The sequence below is a fragment of the Ananas comosus genome, linkage group 9 (genome assembly GCF_001540865.1).
Source record: "Ananas comosus cultivar F153 linkage group 9, ASM154086v1, whole genome shotgun sequence".
NCBI classification, from domain to species: Eukaryota; Viridiplantae; Streptophyta; class Magnoliopsida; order Poales; family Bromeliaceae; genus Ananas; species Ananas comosus.
The window spans coordinates 6,917,858-6,936,476 of record NC_033629.1 but is presented as its reverse complement, the minus strand read 5'-3'; the positions used below and the strand labels follow the sequence as shown (position 1 = coordinate 6,936,476).

General features: G+C 39.2%; 1 long non-coding RNA gene across 1 annotated transcript; it reads right to left on the bottom strand.

Annotated features, from left to right (window-relative positions):
* On the bottom strand, positions 420–5,465 carry LOC109714923. Its single transcript, XR_002217462.1, has 2 exons — positions 5,206–5,465; positions 420–3,650 (listed from the first exon to the last, which is right to left on the bottom strand). It is a non-coding gene; the product is annotated as an uncharacterized LOC109714923 (long non-coding RNA).

Here is an 18,619-nt window from a genome sequence, read left to right as displayed (position 1 = left end):
CCTAATCTAATTCAATTTGAAATTAAATTCCGACTCATAATCCATATATGCCAAATTAAATCTAAATTATATATAATCCTAATTAGATTAGGATTTAACTTAAATTTAGGTAACTACAAATTTAAACCAAATATAACAACTCCACCTTAGTTTAATTTGTAATGTAGCCGCTATGTCAAGGTCACCACAAAACTCCACCTTGATTTAAATTCGCCTCAATGCTCCTTAACGCTTCGTTCTCCGTCTTCTCCAAACGCCCCATAAGGCCTCAAATGCTGCTATTTGCCACTAAGTCCAAACGATGCTTGAACTTAACAACAGTAAGAGACTTCGTAAGCATATCCGCCGAATTATTTTCAGTACCAATTTTTTTAACAGTCACCGTGCGTTTCCCAATCACATTCCGAACAAAGTGAAACTTTACATCAATGTGCTTTGTCCTCTCATGAAACATCTGATCTTTCGACAAATGAATAGCACTTGGACTATCTGAATAAACAATCGTTGGATCCCAACAAAAAGTAAACTCTCCAAATAAGCTTCTTAGCCACATAGCTTCCTTCACACCTTCTGTCATAGCAATATATTCCGCCTCCGTCAAAGACAAGGCAACAATAAGTGAAGCTTTCCAACTAACTGCACATCCGCCAATAGAGAATACATAACCTAAAAGTGATCGCCTCTTATCCAAACCACCTGCAAAATCCGAATCAACATATCCAACCATACCATCCTTACACCTCCCAAACTCTAAGCAAGTGTTAGTGATACCTCGTAAGTATCTCAAAATTCACTTAACAGCATGCCAATGAGCCTTGCTGGGATTGGTCATATATCTGCTAATCATGCTCACTGCGTAGGAGATGTCCCGCCCTAAGCAAACCACGATGTACATAATACTCCCGACAGCACTAAAATAAGGAACATGTGACATGTACTCCCGCTCATCATCGAACTGCGTTGATAACTCGGCGGAAAGTCTGAAATGCGCCGCAAAAAGAGTGCTCACCGGTTTTGCGTCTGTCATCCCGAAACACTTTAAAATCTTCTCTATGAATTTCTCTTGTGTCAAATACAGTAGTCCTGACTTGTTGTCCCTCTTAATTTCCATACTAAAAATTATCTTAGCAGCACCTAAATCTTTCATCTCAAACTCACCCTTAAATAAAACCTTCAATTTATTTATCTCAACTATGTCGCTAGAAGCAATTAACATATCATCGACATAGAGCAATAAATATATGAAAGATTCTTTATCAAGCTTTCTGAAATACACACAACTGTCACGTTTGCTTCTGGAGTATCCGTGACCTGTCATGAAGGAGTTGAACCGCTTATACCATTGTCGAGGAGACTGCTTTAAGCTATAAAGCGATTTCTTTAACAGACAAACATGGTCCTTCTTCCTTTCAACAATAAATCCATCCTGTTGTTTCATATAAATTTACTCCTCAAGTTCTACATGCATAAAAACTGTCTTAACATCAAGCTGCTCAAGATACAGGTCATTCATGGCTACTAACGATAAAAGAATACGAATAAAAGTATGTTACACGACGGGTGAAAAAATATCATTAAAGTCAACACTTTCTACCTGATTGTAGCCTTTAGCAACTAAATAAGCTTTATACCTTTTATCTTCCACGCCGGGGATTCCGTCTTTTTTCTTGAAGACCCACTTGCAGCCAACAATTTTCTTGCATGTAGGCGATTTTACCAAACTCCCATGTGCAATTCTTATTGAGAGACTCCATCTCCTCATTCATTGCCACCAACCACTCTGCAGAACTAGCACTAGAAATAGCTTGATTATATGTGGAAGGTTCACCTTCTTCTTCTGTATCTTGTGATACTGAAAGAACGTAAGCAACCATATTTTCATAACCGTATCTCTCCGGTTGTTTGATCTGTCTTCTCATTCTGCCTGTAGCAATGCTCTGCCTCTCAACTTGTGGGTTTCAGCTACTGAAGTATCTGCCGACTGAACTTGTTCTGACTGAAAAGAATTCTGTGACTGAACTATACCATCAGTCTCTACCTCCACTTGCTTGCTAGCACTCGAGGTCTCATCAGAAGAATTACGGTTAAGATATAACATAGCAGATTCATCAAATGTAACATCCCTACTAATAATTAATTTAGACGATTCAGGACACCACAATTTATATCCCTTGGCTCCCTATGCATAACAAATAAAAATGCACTTTTTAACCCTAGCTTCTAACTTGCCTTCATATATATGAATATAAGCAGGACAATTCGCAAATTAGAATAATCAGAAAGGCTACCAGATGTGGGATGATTTAATGGTATGATTTATGTTTTATTTTCTTTACCATGAAATTATGCTTCTTGTTAGCACTTTTCATCATATTATTTAAGTACTTTGACCAGTTGTTTGAATTTACTCCTTTTAGGAAAAATATAATGAAATTGATGGTTTTAGAAAGGATGTCATATACAATTTCAATCATATGTATAGAGAATGGAGACACCGCAAGCATCTACATTATAAACAATTTGAGACAGATGAGGAAAGGCTTCAAAATTGTCCAGATGATATTACAGAATCAGATTGGGCATCTTTAATTGAATATTTTGGCTCTGAACCATTTAAGGTTATAAAATTTTTTATACATATATTTATTAACTTGTAAGAATTATTTGTACATTTTAATATAACAATGTTTAATTTCTTGTAGAGGATGTCGGCACGGAATAAAGCAAATCGAGCAAAACAATCAACCAGCTCAATCTGTGGAAGAAAATCATTTGCTAGTGTTCTGTATGATATGGTGATTCTGTCAATTGATTAAATTTGTGAATACCTTTTTATATTATATTACTTTCATGACATCGAAATTTCAATTGATTATATTACTTTCAGTATTCATTGACAAAATCACAAATTTAATCAATTGACAGAATCACCATATCATATAGAACACTAGCAAATGATTTTCTTCCACAGATTGAGTTGGTTGATTGTTTTGCTCTATTTGCTTTATTCCGTGCTGACATCCTCTACAAGAAATTAAACATTGTTATATTAGAATGTACACATAATTCTTACAAGTTAATAAATATATGTATAAAAAATTTTATAACCTTAAATGGTTCAGAGCCAAAATATTCAACTAAAGATGGCCAATCTGATTCTGTAATATCATCTGGACAATTTTGAAACCTTTCCTCATCCATCTCAAATTGTTTATAATGTAGATGCTTGCAGTGTCTCCATTCTCTATACAAATGATTGAAATTGTACATGACTCCCTTTATAAAACCATCAATTCCATTATATTTTTCCTAAAGGGAGTAAATTCATACAACTGGTCAAAGTACTTAAATAATATGATGAAAAGTGCTAACAAAAAGCATAATTTCATGATAAAGAAAATAAAACATAAATCATACCATTAAATCATCCCACATCTTATCTTTGTAATGTATAGGCACTTCAGCCCACTTTTTAACATTACGTGGTGCATATTGTCGCAACACAACTCCCATTTCTGTTATGAATTTCGTTAGTTGTTCACCGCCCACAGCTCGACTCAAGCGCTTTGAAAGTATCACTTCACCTTTAGATTCCCCCTTTCTCTTTTTCGCATTTGGATTTGTAGTAGGTCCCCTACCTTTCTTCTTGGCTGCAACATGATGTAGAGCAAATTGAGAATAAGATAACAAAAAGTGATGCTCTACTTATGTAGTTTGGCTAACTAGAAATGTCGCTATTTTTTCACAACTTCAAGCAAGAAAAAAAAACATAATTCTACTTTAGATGCTCTACTTATGTAGTTTGGCGAACTAGGAATGTTGCTGTTCATATGCATATTATAGATCTCAAAAAAATAATGAGAAAAATGTAATGAAGTATTTAATAGATAATAATACTTAATTTTTTGAAAAAAAACCTGTAGTGTTAATATCTGGATTCGCAACAGTTGGAGATGATGGCTGATCAATTCGAGTTGAAGGAGGATGTTGGGATACATGTGGATCTTCACTGGGAGGTGGAGTATGTTCTGGTTTTTTGGACTGTGATCTAAGCCATGGCTTATGAGGTTGAAACCCCACATTTTTTTGTGGCGAAGTCAATGCTCTATTAGAGTTTATAACATGTGCTTTAGAATTCCTGCTTTCCGCCATCATTGCCTATCAATTACAATAGATAGACAATTATTCAAATAAATAAGATATATTATTAAAAATTAAAAGCAGGTTGATCAAACATTATCACCAAATACATAAAAATGCAAAAGACAAACAAATGATAAATTGATTACCTAAGAATAAGGTAGGTCAAGTTTCATTCAAAATGGAATTGTTATCATCATTATTACGATTTAAGATGTCCTCTTCGTGCGCTTCTACATTGATATTGGCCTCACTTACATCAAATACAAAATGGAAGGGTATATTTGAAAGGGAATAGAGATAACAACTGTTTCTAACAGAATTTAACTCTCGGAGTATATTTGAAAGAACTTGAAATCTTAAAAAGATATTTTAAATATTAACCTTCTAAAAAGAATAATTAAGAGTCAATTTTTTTTTCAAAAGTATATAAGCAATCACCCCTTAAAAGTATTTTTATTCAACTATCGTATCGTCTAAAAGCAGTAACTTAACAATCAAATCACAAGTTCTCATCCGTAGCTATAAAAGACAAATTAATTAGTAAGCTAAATTAATCATCAGGTGGGTTACCTCTTTAAAAAGTGTTCCGAAGAAACCCAGTTGAAACAAATGCTGGAATTTTATGGGTGCTTTACTTACTACAAATTCTAACGAAATACTATATATACATATAATTAATATTAATTATTTTTAAGTTATGATGATATACCGACATTACTGATTCAATTATGGTCGAACCAGTAATCAAATTCGCCAACAAACATTGAACATAAAACTTCTCTAATCTTATAATATTATAGAATATGCTTTTCACAATGTACACATGTATTTTTCGGGCACTTTGCTCAAAATATTTCATGCTCTACCTACTTAATATGGAAACCAACTTATGATAGTAGGACAAGATGGCCACTATAAAATTCCTAAATTAGGAGTCGAATGATAGGTAGGAAAACCCTTTCAACCTACAGCTTCTTATCTTATTTGTTTTCTAAAAAACTGCTAATGCACAGGGAAGAAGAAGAAGAAAAAAGAAGACGAAGAGGTGGGTGGTGAAAGAACCTCTAGATAGGTTAGCTTTATGGCTTAGAATCTTCAGATTTAACCACAGAAGCAGCAGCTGAAGCGGAAAAAATCGTGCCTTTGCGTGGTGGCGGAGGAACTATTTCGGGGACGGAGCGACGTGCTGGAGCCGAAACAGAGATGGAAAGTACGATTGGGAGGCAAAGCGGCGCTGGCGGTGCTTCGGCGGACCCTCGTCTGGAAGGAGAGTAAGAGAAGGGGAAGAAGAGGACCAACAGGAACTATTGGGGTTTGGGGATTTTTTCCTTGTCAAAAACAAAATAGTCCAACTATTTGCACATGTAACATATAGAACACGAAAGGGCATAATGGTCTAATAACAAAAAAAAATCGTCCCGGTCGGTTAAAAAAAAAAAGAAAAAAGAAAAGAGGAAAGTAATTGCGGGATGTATGGAAATATTTCACGGTGATAACGCCACTACTGCTTTGACTTTTTCCTCTAACATAATAACATCACTATTTATTAAACTAGTGAAAGTGCCCGCACGCTGCGGCGGGTCTATTTCATAAAAACAAATAATAAATAAAACTAAAAAGTAATATAAAAAAGAAGAGTTAAAGAATAAATAGAATACATATAAAAGAAATTACAATAAAGGCATAAGAATATATCTCTCAAAAAAATAAAAGCACAAGAATAAAAAATATAAAAATGATAAAAAAATAATAAGAGAAAAAAATATAATACCAGCAGTAAAAAGTTAAAGATTAAAATATCTTATGACTCATAATTAGAAAATTGTAAGTAATTAAAGTTTGAGAATTAAAGCGTCACGTGCCTCAGAGTTTAAGCAAGAAAATGTAATATATTAAAATTTGAAGACTAAAGTACTAGATCTTATATTTTGGGACCAAAGTGTAATTTACCCTTTTATATTTTAATTTTATTCCAGACGAAGATAAAGTTGAGTATCAATCGATTTTGTTTAATTAGTAATTTTATTTGAGGAAAAAATTTATTAAACTATCTAATAAATTTTACAATGCCTAAATGTTAAAATTAAAGGTCGACCAATCATATTTTATATATTCTAAAAGACTTTAAATGTGAAATTGATCACTTATCAGACTATAAATATAGTATTGAAGTTTGATATTAAAATCAAAGTAAAAACGTATAAAACTTTTCTTAACTATGAACAATTTTTAATCAGTCATCCAACCTTTTTAAATTTTGTTTTTACTGTGTCCAACCTTTCTACAAAATAGATTTGAGTCAATTAATAAATTTTCAGTTCAAAATTTAAATGCATCGTTTTGATTTATGGATTTAGTTAATGTGCTTCATGTAATTCTTTCAACTAAATTTATTCAAGTAAATATTAACTTAAACTCTATCAAACTTTTTATTTTTTTTTTGTATAATCTATACATAAGTGATCAATATTATAAAATTAAAATTTATATTTAATACATATAATCAAAAATATTTAAAACCTATGGATAAAAAATTATATATATTAACTCTTTATAATGAGAGNAAATTTAATTCCTCAATCCAAATCAATGCAAAAAATAAAATAAAATAAAATAAAATAAAATAAAATAAAATAATTGGCTACCCAACCCCCTTCCCCACATGGCCCCACACCACACTACACCCACCCCACCAGCTCCGGCTCCTGCCCCCTTGGCTGCATATTATTAATAGGGGCAATTGCTTATATATCCCTGAAAAGTTTCCGACTTTTCGATTTACCCTTTTTAGAAGGCTAATATTAAAAATACCCTTTCTACGTTCCAACCTATTTCTAATATACCCCTAGAGTTAAAATCTGTTAATTAACTATATTATCTTTGTAAAATTACTATTTTGCCCTTTCAAGTATACCTTTCCACCATCACTGATTTTTTTATTTGCCCTTAAAGTCAGGTGTACAAAAAGTATTTTGACTTTTGGTCTTTTCCAATATACCCCTCTACTGTCACCAACATTTTTTATTTGTCCTTAAGTTAAGGGCAAAATTGACATTGTAATTATTTTTTAACTGTGGTAGATAGTTAACTCACATTTAACCCAAGTTAACTTAACAGGAGATAACTGCGGGGGTATTTTGCAATAACGGTGAAACATATGAAGGGTATTTTAGAAAGAAAAAAAAAGTATAATATTTTCAAACGTATGAGGGGTATATAGGCAATTATCCCTTATTAATATTGGTAGCGATGTATAGTTGTCGCCACCATTGTTGATGTATTGGCGGCGACATTTATATGCCGCCACCATTGTTTATGTATTGGTGGCAACATTTATTTGTCGCCACCATATCTTCTACATTGGTGGCGACATTTATTTGTCGCCACTATATCTTCTACATTGGTGGCGACAGTAGTTGTCGCCATGAAAAAGTCGCCGCCAAAATTCCTTCTTCTTGTAGTGTCTCCAAATATCCAAACAATGAGCCAAATACACTTTTTTAAAAAATAAATCGAAAATAGGGCTAGGCTAGCATCAAGACAAGAACGAAGAGAAGAGAAAGAGGGAGAGGAGGGAATTGTGAGGGTTAGAGGGTTCAGAGCACTCTGAACTGTAAGCTATTTTACCTCCCGAGGTAGGCCTAGAGCAGATCACAGAGGGAAAGAAGGGCTAGGGCACCCCTAGGTGGAAGCTATCTTACCTGCATAGATTGCGTAGGCCAGATCAATCGCAAGCAGCAGGTAACCCTCTCTATGGCTACCAGTCTCGTCGCAACTATCCAATTAGGGAAGATGATGGCCGCATTGAGGATAGTGTGTGGGAGAGAAGAGAGGGATAGAGATCGAGGAGGGGGGAAAAAGAGAGGCATTGGCAAAAGAGGGAGAGGGGGATGTATTGGGACAAAAGGAGAGATATGGGGAGAGAAAGTGTAGTATCCCTGATGTTTGGTTGCCAGTGAGATCTCAGCATCTGAGGCTTGTCGACACATCTGGAGAGTGTCGGGACAAGTCGGAGTCATTTTGGCGCGAAATGGACGCAAAACGGACTCAGTGCGACGCGAGAGCAGAGTTTGATATTGAAGTCTGCAAAGTGCAGGTTTCAGTATTGAGTACCGGTACCATGCAGGGGAGTACCGATACCCCAGTGTATTTTTCGAACTGCTGCTCTCGGGTTGCGATAATTGATGCTGAGTACCGGTACGGCATCGAGCTGGTACCGGTACTCCAGCTGGGATGTTGAGTTGGTGAGGGGCAGAATGGTCTTTTGGTTGGTGGATAAGCATGCCACCTACTCCCTCTTTATATTTATCCACTCAACTTGGTCACCTGAGGATAATTATCCTTTCCCTCTCTCTTTCTAGTTTAATGGTGTGCTTGGTGGAGGCTACGGCTTGAGCTCGGATCGGCGTCGACGTTGCGCCGGGGAGCCGCTCTAGCGCGTGGACGTCGCGGTTGCGCCGTTGGAGGCCGGGCGAGCACGTGTTTTCCCTTCTCTCGACTTCTCGCCGTTGTTAGACTAGCTTTTCGAGGTGGGTTGAAGTTTACCGAAATCGTCGGATTATCTTCTAAGTTTTAGCATCATCAACATGTATCATCTGTGTATTTTCTTGCTAGTACTCGAATTCATGGATTAGTATTTTAAATCTGAATTTAGAGTTAAGCTAGTAGTGTAATTTTATATGTTGGACTTAGAATTGACTTAGGAGAAAACTATCAGATTCTACACTGTCACTTTTTGAAAACTAACAGATTTAACTTTAGGAGCTGTAGTTAGTTTGTTTCGCCGCAGTTTGTACGCAGTGGATATACAGAATAGTGTAGAATGAATTTACGCTCATGCTGAGATGTCGAGTTTATTTTACAGTAGTATGTAGACTGTTTTGGATTGTCGGTTGCTGTCGCTATTGACGGTGGACCCAGATTTCTGTATTTGCATCAGATTGTGCCGAGGGCACGTGAGCTTTGCTTTCTAGACCAGTTAGACCCATTTGCTTTGATTATAGCCTGTGAGAGCCTAATTGAGCTCAGCAGAGATACGCTTGCATACTCGGTTGGGTAGCGCCCACGAGTGCCACTCCGGAGTCGGGCTTAGTGCTTTTGCGTTGTTGTCGTAGTATCCTGGTTGGACTTGCTCTCCACCAACAACCCAGCGTGGTGATGGTTGGTGTAGCTTCGGCAGGCGGGATGGGTGTGTTCACAGTTCCTAGTGAGATTGGGTCAGAGATTGCATCATGTTTACATCTACAAACAGCTAGTGTTGGTTAGCGATAGTATAGTGGCATATAGCTGTAGAGTTTGTACCAGCTTCATTTACTATCTTCTAGCATACATTTTGTAGACTTAGTAGGTGAGCCATTGAGGTCGGTAGCGGTACGCACTGAGGACTACTTCTTTTTGCAGTAGTTCTCACACCCAATTGTTGACCCATTTTTGCAGAGCCTTCTTCTGCGACTGCTGCTGTTCTTGATTCTGATCGTGGAAAGGGAGTTGCGAGCTAGATCCCTTCCCGACGGATTGCATGCTAGAGAAGTACCTTCCACAGGTAGTTTTGGGATATTTTTGTACATATAGTTGTTGTCTGGGTACTCGCTGGAGCGAGTGATATTGTAGACTTTTTATATGTACTTAAACCCTTCGAGGTTTTTATATATATATGTTTTTTAGTTTAGCAGCTCATTACCTTATGGTTGTAGCTTGGTTTATTTACAGGTACAGCTATCGCTTCGTATACAAGAAAAATTTCTATGTATACGGCGTATTTGTTGGCGTGCCCTGGGGAACGTGTAATCCGGGGCGTGACTGATTAAGTTGGTATCAGAGCTTAGTATTAGGTTATTGGGACCTAGAAAACTTTAAGCTTGGCAAACCTTAGGAAGACAAGACGCGAGAGGCGTAATTCATTGCGAAAGTCAGCCATTGAATTGTTTTAACTCATCCTTGAGTGGAGTGAGTGACTGAAGAAGTGTCTGTTTCGGCCAAGGAAATTATGTCGGCTGCAGACGGCATAATTTTGAGGAGAAACAGGGGCGGCCTTCCAGACTTTCTCTTGATTGGGTCGAGAATTGAGTGTGTTTTGTATCTCACCATTGTTTTGATTTCAGGTAGCCATGTATCAACGTCAAGGTCAACCGTCGACGCGGGATCGTCTCGCACCGTCAGAGATGCTTGAGCAGGCAGGGCCAAGTGTACCCCCTGATCTGAGAGAGCAGTTGGCTGCCCTGACTGAGGCGACGAGGCAGCACGAGGTACTATTATAGAGGATGTGCGAGGCATTTACTTAGCCGCCGAGAAGAGCACCGGAGCAGCCGGCACCACCACCGACTACTCCAATGGCCGCACGAGCCGCAGCTGTACTCTCCACCAGTGACAATTCCTACAGTGCCAGTTATATTCCCGGGAGAGACATCACAGATGTTTGAGACTGAGTAGGAGCGGATGACAGAGAGGCTTGCTCATTTCCATCGATTTGATCCGCCGTGTTTCGATGGTAGTTGCACGGAGCCTTGGGTTGTAGAGGGCTGGGTGAGTGCGATGGAGAAGCTATTCGAGGACTTATTTATACCAGAGCGGGAGCAGGTATATCTGGGAGTGCATTGTTTGGCTGGTAATGCGCATGCTTGGTGGAGGAAGATGAGGGGTACTCGACGGTTGGTGGCGTTGCAGATGAAGTAGGATGAGTTATGCGGAATGCTGTATGGGGCGTATTTCCCAAACAGCGTGAAGCAGAAACTCGAAGAGGATTTAAAGAAACTACAGTAGGGGGAGCGCTTGTCTGCCACCGCGAATGACGCACCTCGCATTGTCGATGGGTTTTGCTGTGGGGTAGTATTCATGATTCAGATTAGTACGTATATGTATATGGGTATCAGATATTGCAGGTTCATGGCTTCCAATAGATGCAAGCATCTATTGTTAATTACCCCCTGTGGCATTGGGGCACCTTCGATTAAGAGACCTTTATAAATGGGATTGAATGAATCGTATTTTGGTTTATTGAATCATAAGTATATGTATTAGGATTCAATTGGATTTGAGATTAACTAGGTCCTAAGTATGTGTGTTAAGACCTAGTCAATTTTAAACTCTATGTATTAGAGAGGGGGAGCGCTTGTCTGCCACCGCGAATGACGCACCTCGCATTGTCGATGGGTTTTGCCGTGGGGTAGTATTCATGATTCAGATTAGTACGTATATGTATATGGGTATCAGATATTGCAGGTTCATGGCTTCCAATAGATGCAAACATCTATTGTTAATTACCCCCTGTGGCATTGGGGCACCTTCGATTAAGAGACCTTTATAGATGGGATTGAATGAATCGTATTTTGGTTTATTGAATCATAAGTATATGTATTAGGATTCAATTGGATTTGAGATTAACTAGGTCCTAAGTATGTGTGTTAAGACCTAGTCAATCTTAAACTCTATGTATTAGAGTCTAATTGGCTCTAAGTATATGTCTTAGAGTCCGATTATATTTACCTTGGTTGTATATTCCAAGGTGGAGATGTGACCGTACCCCAAGTATATGTTTTGAGATAGGTCGAATTTGATATTATCCGAAAGTAGAGAACGGTTAATTTCTGAGTGTATGTATCAGGATTAACCGAGTTTAATATATTTTTCACTCTAGTTATATGTCCTAAAGTGAGGATCTAACCAAGGTATTATGTTAGGGTTCGTGGGGTTTGATTTGCTTGAGCTCTAAGTATATGTATTAGAGCTCAATTGGGTATGGATTTTACTCTAGGTATATGTGCTAGAGCAAAAGGCTGACTAGACCCTAAGTGTATGTGTTAGGACTAGTCGAGCTTGGTTTGACTTCCACTCTAGGTATATGTGCTAGAGCAACAGGTTGACTAGACCCTAAAAATATGTGTTAGGGTTAGTCAGATAAACTCTAAGTATATGTGTTAGAGTTCGAATGAACTTGATATCATTTGACTGAATTCTAAGTATATAATTTAGAACTTTATTGATTTGGAGATGATTTTGCCTTAATATATGTGCTAAGGCGGGTGGGGTTGACTTAGCCCTAAATATATGTATTAGGGGTAGCCGATTTTGCATTTGATTTTTACTCTAAGTATATGAGCTAGAGTAAAGAAAAAGTTTATGATGAACTTTGGGCATGAGCTTGATGTATGGTTCATGAGATTTGGTGTATAGGATTTGGTATATGGGATTTGGTTCATGGTTCATGAGATTTAGTTTATGGTTCATGAACATGGTGTATTGTTTATGGGGTTTGGTTTGTTTGGTTAATGTATGGAATTGGTGTATGGTTCATGGGATTTGGTTCATGAACTTGGTTTATGGTTCATGGGGTTAGGTTTGTTTGGTTCATGTATGGAATTGGTGTATGGTTCATGAGATTTGGTTCATGAACTTGGTTCATGGTTCATGGGGTTAGGTTTGTTTGGTTCATGAACTTGGGTATGGTTTATGGGGTTTGGTTCATGAACTTGGGTATGGCTTATGGTTCATGAGATTTGGGTAGAGTTCATGAGATTTGGACATGGTTTGGTGTATGGCTCATAGAATTTGGTTTGGTTCATGAACTTGGGTATGGTTCATAAAGTTTGGCATATGAAATTTGGTTCATGGGATGTGGTGTATAGTTCATGAGGTTTATAACTCATAGGGTTTGATGTATGGTTCATGATATTTAGTTCATGAACTTGGGTATGGTTTATGGGATTGGGTTCATGAATTTGGTCCATGGTTTATGGGGTTTGGTTTATAGTTCATGAACTTGGTGTATGGCTCATGAGGTTTGGTTCATGGTTTATGAACTTGGGTATGGTTCATGAGGTTTGGTTTATGGTTTATGAACATGAGACTTGAGTCATGAACTTGGGTATGGTTCATGGTGTTCGGTTATTGGATTTGTTTCATGAACTTGGATATGGTCCATTGGGTTTGGTGTATGGAATTTGGTTCATGAACTTGGATATGGTTCATAGATTTGCTTTATGGACTTAGTTTATGGACTTGGTTCATGGTTCATGAACTTAGGTATGGTTCATGGGATATGGTGTATGGTTCATGGATTGGTGTATGGTTTATGGATATGGTTTATAGTTCATGAACTTGGTTCATGGTTCATGGGATTTAGTTCATGATTCATACGGTACGGTTCATGAACTTGGTTTATAATTCATGAACTTGGTGTATGATTTATGAGGGTTGGTTTATGGTTCATGTGACTTGGTTCATGAACCTAGGTATGGTCCATGGGATATGGTGTATAGTTCATGAACTTGGTTCATGGTTCATAGATTTGGTGTATGAGATTTGATTCATGAACTTGAGTATGATGTGGTTCATGAACTTGGGTATGGTTCATGAGATTTGGTTCACGAACTTCGGTAAGGTTCATGGATATGGTTCGTAGTTCATGAACTTGGTATATGGTTCATGAGGTTAGGTTTATGGATTTGGGTTCAGGTTCAAGTTTTATTTGTGGACTTGGTTTGGTTTTGGGTTTTTTTTATTTAGGTTTTGGTTTGGAGTTTTTATTTGTGGACTTGGGTTGGATTTGGGTTTTATGGGTTTAGGTTTGGATTTTGGGTTTGGATTTGGGTTTTATTTGTGGACTTAGTTTTTTTTTCAATTCTATTTCGGGTCCGAGAAAATTCTCTTTTAATTTTGCAATTCGATTTGGAGTCCGACGAAATCTCCTTTTGATTCTAATTTGATTTTGGGTTTGAAGAAATTCCCGTTTTGATCTTGATTTGGGGTCCGAAGAAATTCCCGTTTGATTTCGATTTGGGGTCCAAAGAAATTCCTGTTTGATCTCGATTTGGGGTCCGAAGAAATCCCCGTTTGATCTCGATTTGGGGTCCGAAAAAATCCCCGCTTGATCTCGATTTGGGGTCCGAAGAAATTTCCGTTTTGATCTTGATGTGGCTTGAATCTGAACTGGTTTGAAAGTTTTGTGGATTGATTTAATGTTCTCGAAAGGGATTGAAGGGTCTGAAGAAACGGGGAATCTTTGATTCCCCTCCCCTCTTCTTTCGAAAACACCGAACAGATAAGGTTAGAGATGACGACGGCGAAGATAATCACGGTGGCATAGATCTTAACAGCCGGCGGATTTGATTTGACATTTTCGAAAGATGTTAAAGGGTCTGAAGAAACGGGGAATCAAATATCCCCCTTCCCTCTTCTTTCGAAAATATCAAACCGGCGATACTAGAGATCACGTCGATGAAGATGATGATGGTGGTGCGGATCTATTCGGCCGTCGGATTTGATTTGACATTTTCGAAAGATGTTGAAGGGTCCAAAGAAACGGGGAATCTTTGATTCCCTTCCCCTCTTCTCTCGAAAATATTAAACCAGCGATGCTGGAGGTGGTCGCGGCAATGTAGATCACCCATTCCATCAATTAACAGTGTCGAATGAGGTATTGAGAGGTTCGAAGAAACGGGAAGCCATTGGCTCCCCTCCACTCTCCCATCGAAGTCGTCTAGATGATATGGATGACTACGGTAGCAGGACCTAAAAAAAAAGAAAAAGAAAAAGAGAGGGCGAAAATGTATCTTTTTTATTTTTTTGACATGTTTTATTATTATTATTTTTTTATCTGTTGATCAAATGACGGATTGGATAAAGCGGCTCAACGATCTCTCCTCCTTTCCGCGGCTCGGCGATCTCTCCTCCCTTGAATTTTTTTGTACGTAGAAAAGCGTGTAGCAAGGGTAGAAATAATATTATTTCTCCTCTTTTTATCGTAATCTCTCTCTCTATTGCTATCGTCTCTCCCTATATATTTGTTCTCTCCTCTTTTTTTTTCGTTGTCTCTCTCTATCTATTTGCTCTCTCATCTCTTTGTATCGTCCCCCGTATTGATTTTTATTCTCATATTTATAGTAGAAGGGGCGGCGAGAGATATTTTAAGTCGGTTAGAGATTCGAAATGCGAAATCAAATTTTGAATCGGTTGTTGGATTGATAGATATTCAAAATTCGAATGGATGTGGTTGATTGGAAGATATTTTGGGAGTTGGTTGGGGATTCGAAATTCGAAATCGGTTGTTATGGTTGGTTGGAAGATATTTTGGGGGTTGGTTGGGGATTCGTGAATTGGTTGTTGGATGGATAGAAATTCAAAATTCGAATGGATGTGGTTGGTTGGAAGATATTTTAGGAGTTGGTCGGGGATTCGAAATTCGAAATCGGTTGTTGTGGTTGGTTGGAAGATATTTTGGGGGTTGGTTGGGGATTCGAAATTCGAAATCGAATTTTGAATCAGTTGTTGAATGGATAGATATTCAAAATTCGAATAGATGTGGTTGGTTGGAAGATTTTTGGGGGTTGGTTGGGGATTCGAAATTCGAAATCGAATTTTGAATCAGTTGTGATTGGTTGGAAGATATTTTGGGGGTTGATTAGGGATTCGAAATTTCAAATCGAATTTTGAATCGGTTGTTGGATGAATAGGTATTCAAAATTCGAATGGATGTGGTTGGTTGGGAGATTTTTGGGGGTTGGTTGGGGATTCGAAATTCGAAATTGAATTTTGAATCGGTTGCGATTTGAAATCGAATTTCGAATGGGGTTGTTAGGATAATAGATATTTTCTAGTTTGTGGATATGGGCCGTCATTGATTTAGCCCATTTTAATGAAATTTGTTGGGCACAAATAATAATATTTATTGGGCTGAAATGAGGACCAAATTATTACATTGGCTTAAAATTTTAACGGGCCTTCAAAAGGCCCACCAACTCGCATATATGAATGGGCCTATTATGGATTTAAATTATAATTATTGGCCCCAAATTTTTTTTTTTTTTTACTTCAAACAACGCTCAGTTCAGGAGTACATTCGTGAGTTTACTCGGCTTTTGAACTGTGTACCGTTTGTAGCTAGGGATGAGGCCCACAGGGTATATCTGTACGAAGGAGGCTTGAGGCTGGAGATCTTTCGGTTGGTGCAGGCGTAGAGGTTGAGGACCTTGGATACGTCGATTGAGCAGGCATTGTGGGTGGAGAGAGGAGATGTATCGATCCGTGAGCGGGCTCAGGTGTCGGGGCAGAGTCAGGATAGGAAGCGCCCGGTTCTAAATGATGGAGGACAGTCGAGCAGCAGGCATCCGCCGAGGCTTCCACGATCATGCTCTCAGGGTCATGGGTCTTCGAGGCGTCAGTGTTCAGGGGGACCTCGTCAGCAGAGATAGTCACAATCGCAGGGGACTCCGCAGTGTGTGATTTGTGGGGGACCACACTGGCCCCGACAGTGTGAGCAGAGAGAGTGCCGGTACTATGGATGTGGACAGCCTGGACATATGAGGGCAGCTTGTCCCCGAGCAACATCACCAGTACCATCAACGGCGTCAGCACCGCTAGCACCTCAGCAATCTTATGGAGTACCACCGAGTTACTGCCAGGATGACAGAGAGTCTGTGCCGCGGCAGAGTGAGAGGCGACAGCAGGCCTCGAGTGGCAGAGTATACGCAGCTCAGGTGGAGGACTCTACAGCAACCGACCGGGTAGTGGCAGGTATCATTTTGATTTCTGATATTCGAGCTCGTACCTTATTTGATACCGGTGCATCGCATTCTTTTGTTAGCCGAGCATTTGCATTATTACATGGTCTAGAGGTAGGGCCATTGTTGCAAGCACGAGTGGTGCAGATTTCCGACCATGTTTTGCAGGTAGTTGAGTGTTGTTGGTCGTGTCCGGTGTAGTTGGGCTCGGGGATTATACCCGCAAACCTCTTGGTCTTAGGGCAGCTGCAGGACTTTGATGTTGTGCTGGGCATGGATTGGCTGGCGCGGTACTATGCTATGATCGACTGCGGAGTGAGGACAGTGACATTTCGCGAGCCGGGTCAGGAGGAGTCTTCAGACGGCCTTGGGTACACATCTACATTTCAGCACAGCGTTTTATCCATAGACAGATGGTCAGTCTGAGCGGACCATTCAGACTCTGGAGGACATGCTGAGAGCATGTGTTCTGGACTTTAGAGGAGGATTGCATCGACATTTGAGACTGGTTGAGTTTGCGTACAAAACAGCTATCAAATGAGTATTCAGATGGCACCGTTTGAGGCGTTGTATGGATGCAGATGTCGATCCCCATTGCATTAGAGTGATGTGGGTGAGAGGAAGACTCTGGGACCTGAGATTCTGATAGAGGCTGAGGAAAATGTTAAGGTTGTACGACGACATATTTTGACAGCCTAGAGTCGACAGAGAAGCTACGCTGATATCAGGAGACGAGACTGAGTTTCAAGTTGGAGATCATATGTTTTTGAAAGTCTCGCCGTCCCGAGGGATACGCAGATTCGGAGTACGTGGAAAGCTCAGTCCAAATTTTGTAGGCCCTTTTGAGGTATTGAAGCGAGTCGGACCAATAGCCTACAGGATTGCTCTACCCCCACGACTGGCCGGTATTCATAATATATTTCACGTCGGGCTTAATGCTTTTGCGTTGTTATCGTAGTGTCCTGGTTGGACTTGCTCTCCACCAACAACCCAGCGTAGTGGTGGTTGGTGTAGCTTCGGCAGGCGGGACGGGTATGTTCACAGTCCCTAGTGAGATTCGATCAGAGATTGCATCATGTTTACATCTACAGACAGCTAGTGTTGGTTAGAGATAGTATAGTGGCATATAGCTGTAGAGTTTGTACCAGTTTCATTTACTATCTTCCAGCATACATTCTGTAGACTTAATGGGTGAGCCGTTGAGATCGGTAGCGGTATCTACTGAGGACTACTTCTTTTTGCAGTAATTCTCATACCCAGTTATTGACCCCTTTTTGCAGAGCCTTCTTCTGCGGCTGCTGTTGTTCCTGATCTGATCGTGGAAAGGAGTTGCGAGCTAGATCCCTTCCCGACGGGTTGCAGTGCTAGAGGAGTACCTTCCACAGGTAGTTTTGGGATATTTTTGTACATATGGTTGTTGTCTGGGTACTCGCTGGAGCGAGTGATGTTGTAGACTTTTTATATGTACTTGAACTACTCGAGGTTTATATATATATATATATATATGTTTTTCAGTTTAGCAGCTCATTACCTTGTGGTTGTAGCTTGATTTATTTACAGTTACAGCTATCGCTTCGTATACAGAAAAAATTTCTATATATACGGCGGATCTGTTGGCGTGCCCGGGGGAACGTATAATCCGGGGAGTGACAGAAAGAGAGAGGGATAGAGGTATCGAGATTGGGGAAAGAGAGAAGGGGATGCTCAAGAGAAGAGGCTTCGGGGGAGAGAAAGATGGAGGTATCGGGTGAGGGAAAAGAGAGAGAGGGAGGTAAGATAAGAGGAAAAAGAGCGAGGGAAAATGAAGGTATTAGGAGAGAGGATAGAGAGAGATACAAAGACAGTGCAGAGAGGTAGATATCGAGAGAGGGAAAAGGAAAAAAATCGGGCAGGAAGGAGCGCACAAAACGTGGTGAGGAAGGAGCGCGCAACACATGGATTGCAGAATTTGTTAATTTATGTATTGTTAAGATTATTTCTTG